The sequence below is a fragment of the Solanum lycopersicum genome, chromosome 9 (assembly GCF_036512215.1).
Source record: "Solanum lycopersicum chromosome 9, SLM_r2.1".
In the NCBI taxonomy this organism is placed as follows: Eukaryota; Viridiplantae; Streptophyta; class Magnoliopsida; order Solanales; family Solanaceae; genus Solanum; species Solanum lycopersicum.
In genome coordinates, this window is record NC_090808.1 from 65,278,391 (window position 1) to 65,283,910 (window position 5,520).

The following is a 5,520-nucleotide window of genomic DNA, read 5'->3' on the forward strand; positions in this document are numbered from 1 at the left end:
GCGTATGCTCGCTTCGGGGCTCGTTTGACCCTCCAAATGGGACGGACAAGCCGTGATGGCCAACCGTATGCATAGACAAGGACTTGACGGACGTACACGAAAAAATTTGACATTTTTGACGTCGGAATCCGGATCACCCAAAAAATGGTGTGCTATATAGCACACGAAAATCATCGAAATGAGGCGTATGCTCGCTTCGGGGCTCGTTTGACCCTCCAAATGGGCCGGACAAGCCGTGATGGCAGACCATATGCATTGACAAGGTCTTGACGGATGTCCACTAAAAAATTTAACATTTTTGCCGTCGGAATCCGAATCACCCAAAAATGGTGTGCTATAGCACACGAAAAATCGTCGAAATGAGGCGTATGCTCGATTCGGGGCTCGTTTGACCCTCCAAATGGTCCGGACAAGCCGTGATGGCCAACCGTATGCATAGACAAGGTCTTGACGGACGTCCACGAAAATATTTGGCATTTTTGACGTCGGAATCTGGATCACCCAAAAAATGGTGTGCTATAGCACACGAAAATCATCGAAATGAGGTGTATACTCGCTTCGGTGCTCGTTTGACCCTCCAAATGGGCCGGACAAGCCGTGATGGCCAACCGTATGCATTGACAAGGTCTTGACGGACGTCCACGAAAATATTTGGCATTTTTGACATCAGAATCCGGATCACCCAAAAAATAGTGTGCTATACCACACGAAAATCGTTGAAATGAGGCGTATGCTCGCTTCGGGGCTCGTTTGACCCTCCAAATGGGCCGGACAAGCCGTCATCGCCAACCGTATGCATAGACAAGGTCTTGACGGACGTCCACGAAAATATTTGGCATTTTTTACGTCGGAATCCTGATCACCCAAAAAATGGTGTGCTATACCACACGAAAATCGTTGAAATGAGGCGTATGCTCGCTTCAGAGCTCGTTTGACCCTCCAAATGGGCCGGATAAGCCGTGATGGACAACCGTATGCATAAAAAAGTTCTTGACGGACGTCTACGAGACAAGGTCTTGACGGACGTCTACGAACAAATTTTGCCTTTTTGACGTCGAAATCTGGATCACCCAAAAAATGGTGTGCTATAGCACACAAAAATCGTCGAAATGAGGCGTATGCTCGCTTCGGGGCTCGTTTGACCCTCCAAATAGGCCAGACAAGCCGTGATGGACAACCGCATGCATAGACAAGGTCTTGAAGGACGTCCACAAACAAATTTGGCATTTTTGACGTCGAAATCCGGATCACCCAAAAATGGTGTGCTATAGCACACGAAAAATCGTCGAAATGAGGCGTATGCTCGCTTCGGGGCTCGTTTGACCCTCCAAATGGGCCAGACAAGCCGTGATGGACAACCGTATGCATAGACAAGGTCTTGATGGACGTCCATAAACAAATTTGGCATTTTTGACGTCGGAATCCGGATCACCCAAAAAATGGTGTGCTATACCACACGAAAATCGTCGAAACGAGGCGTATGCTCGCTTCGGGGCTCGTTTGACCCTCCAAATGGGCCGGACAAGCCGTCATGGCCAACCGTATGCATAGACAAGGTCTTGACGGAAGTCCACGAAAATATTTGGCATTTTTTACGTCGGAATCCGGATCACCCAAAAAATGGTGTGCTATACCACACGAAAATCGTCGAAATGAGGTGTATGCTCGCTTCGGAGCTCGTTTGACCCTCCAAATGGGCCGGACAAGCCGTGATGGACAACCGTATGCATAGACAAGGTCTTGACGGACGTCTATGAGACAAGGTCTTGACGGACGTCTACGAACAAATTTGGCCTTTTTGACGTCGGAATCTGGATCACCCAAAAAATGGTGTGCTATAGCACACAAAAATCGTCGAAATGAGGCGTATGCTCGCTTCGGGGCTCGTTTGACCCTCCAAATGGGTTGTACAAGCCGTGATGGCCAACCGTATGCATAGACAAGGTCCTGACAGACGTCCAAGAAAAAAGTTGGCATTTTTGACGTCGGAATCCGGATCACCCAAAAAATGGTGTTCTATAGCACACGAAAATCGTAGAAATGAGGCGTATGCTCGCTACGGGGTTCGTTTGACCCTCCAAATGGGTCGGACAAGCCGTGATGGCCAACCGTATGCATAGACAAGGCCTTGACAGACGTCCACGAACAAATTTGGCATTTTTGACGTCGGAATCTGTATCACCCAAAAAATGGTGTGCAATAGCACACGAAAATTGTCGAAAAGAGGCGTATGCTCGCTTCGGGGCTCGTTTGACCTTCCAAATGGGTCGTACAAGCCGTGATGGCCAACCGTATGCATAGACAAGGTCTTGACGGAGGTCCACGAAAAAATTTTGCATTTTTGACGTCGGAATGCGGATCACCCAAAAAATGGTGTGCAATAGCACACGAAAATCGTCGAAATGAGGCGTATGCTCGCTTTAGCGCTCGTTTGACCCTCCAAATAGGTCGGACAAGCCGTGATGGCCAACCGTATGCATAGACAAGGTCTTGACAGACGTCCACGAAAAAATTTTGCATTTTTGACGTTGGATACCGAATCACCCAAAAAATGGTGTGCTATAGCACACGAAAATCGTCGAAATAAGGCGTATGCACGCTTGGGGGCTCGTTTGACCTTTCAAATGGGTCGGACAAGCCGTGATGGCCAACCGTATGCATAGACAAGGTCTTGACGGAGGTCCACGAAAAAATTTGGCATTTTTGACGTCTGAATGCGGATCACCCAAAAAATGGTGTGCAATATCTCACAAAAATCGTTGAAATGAGGCGTATGCTCGCTTTAGGGCTCGTTTGACCCTCCAAATAGGTCGGACAAGCCGTGATGGCCAACCGTATGCATATACAAGGTCTTGATGGACGTCCACGAAAAAATTTGGCATTTTTGACGTCGGAATCCGGATCACCTAAAAAATGGTGTGCCATAGCACACGAAAATCGTCTAAATTAGGTGTATGCTCGCTTCAGGGCTCGTTTGACCCTCCAAATGGGTCGAACAAGCTGTGATGGCCAACCGTATGCATAGACAAGGTCCTGACAGACGTCCATGAAAAAAGTTGGCATTTTTTACGTCGGAATCTGGATCACCCAAAAAATGGTGTGCTATAGCACACGAAAATCGTAGAAATGAGGCGTATGCTCGCTACGGGGTTCGTTTGACCCTCCAAATGGGTCGAACAAGCCGTGATGGCCAACCGTATGCATATACAAGGTCTTGCTAGACGTCCACAAAAAAATTTTGCATTTTTGACGTCGGAATCCGAATCACCCAAAAAATGGTGTGCTATAGCACACGAAAATCATCGAAATAAGGCGTAGTCTCGCTTGGGGGCTCGTTTGACCCTCCAAATGGGTCGGACAATCCGTGATGGCCAACCGTATGCATAGACAAGGTCTTGACGGACGTCCACGAAAAAATTTGGCATTTTTGACGTCGGAATCCGGATCACCCAAAAAATGGTGTGCTATTATACACGAAAATCGTCGAAATGAGGCGTATGCTCGCTTCGGGGCTCGTTTGACCCTCCAAATGGGTCGGACAAGACGTGATGGCCAACCGTATGCATAGAAAAGGTCTTGACGGACGTCCACGAAAAATTTGGCATTTTTGATGTCGGAATTCGGATCACCCAAAAAATGGTGTGCTATAGCACACAAAAATTGTCGAAATGAGGCGTATGCTCGCTTCGGGGCTCGTTTGACCCTCCAAATGGGTCAGACAAGCCGTGATGGCCAACCGTATGCATAGACAAGGTCTTGATGGACGTCCACAAAAAAATTTGGCATTTTTTACGTCGAAATCCGGATCACCCAAAAAATGGTGTGCTATTGCACACGAAAATCGTCGACATGAGGCGTATGCTCGCTTCGGGGCTCGTTTGACCCTCCAAATGGGTCGGACAAGCCGTGATGACCAACCGTATGCATAGACAACGTCTTGACGGACGTCCACGAAAACATTTGGCATTTTTGACGTCGAAATCCGGATCACCCAAAAAATGGTGTGCTATAGCACACGAAAATCATTGAAATGAGGCGTATGCTCGCTTCGGGGCTCGTTTGACCCTCCAAATGGGTCGGACAAGCTGTGATGGCCAACCGTATGCATAGAAAAGGTCTTGACGGACGTCCACGAAAAAATTTTGCATTTTTGACGTCGGAATCCGAATTACCCAAAAAATGGTGTGCTATAGCACACGAAAATCGTCAAAATAAGGCGTATGCTCGCTTGGGGGCTCGTTTGACCCTCCAAATGGGTCGGACAAGCCGTGATGCCCAACCGTATGCATAGACAAGGTCTTGAGGGACATCCACGAAAAAATTTGGCATTTTTGACGTTGGAATCCGGATCACCCTTAAAATGGTGTGCTATAGCACATGAAAATCGTCGAAATGAGGCGTATGCTCGCTTCGGGGCTCGTTTGACCCTCCAAATGGGCCGGACAAGCCGTGATGGCCAACCGTATCCATAGACAAGGTCTTGACGGACGTCCATGAAAAAATTTGGCATTTTTGACGTCGGAATCCGGATCACCCAAAAAATGGTGTGCTATAGCACACGAAAATCGTTGAAATGAGGCGTATGCTCGTTTCGGGGCTCGTTTGACCCTCCAAATGGGTTGGACAAGCCGTGATGGACAACCGTATGCATAGACAAGGTCTTGACGGACGTCCATGAAAAAATTTGGCATTTTTGACGTCGGAATCCGGATCACCCAAAAAATGGTGTGCTATAGCGCACGAAAATCGTCGAAATGAGGCGTATGCTTGCTTCGGGGCTCGTTTGACCCTCCAAATGGGTCGAATAAGCTGTGATGTCCAACCGTATGCATAGACAAGGTCTTGACGGACGTCCACGAAAACATTTGGCATTTTTTACGTCGGAATTCGGATAACCCAAAAAATGGTGTGCTATAGCACACGAAAATCGTCGAAATGAGGGGTATGCTCGCTTCGGGGCTTGTTTGACCTTTCGAATGGGTCGGACAAGCCGTGATGGCCAACCGTATGCATAGACAAGGTCTTGACGGACGTCAATGAAAAAATTTAGCATTTTTGACGTTGGAATCTGAATCACCCAAAAAATCGTGTGCTATAGCACACGAAAATCATCGAAATGAGGGGTATTCTTGCTTCATGGCTCGTTTGACCTTCCAAATGGGTCGTACAAGACGTGATGGCCAACCGTATGCATAGACAAGGTCTTGACGGACGTCCACGAAAAAATTTGGCATTTTTGACGTCAGAATCTGGATCACCCAAAAAATGGTGTGCTATAGCACACAAAAATCGTCGAAATGTGGCGTATGCTCGCTTCGTGGCTCGTTTGACCCTCCAAATGGGTCGAACAAGCCGTGATGGCCAACCGTATGCACAGACAAGGTCTTGACGGACGTACACGAAAAAATTTGGCTTTTTTGACGTCGGAATCCGAATCACCCATAAATGGTATGCAATAGTACACGAAAATCGTCGAAATGAGGCGTATGCTCGCTTCGGGGCTCGTTTAACCTTCCAAAT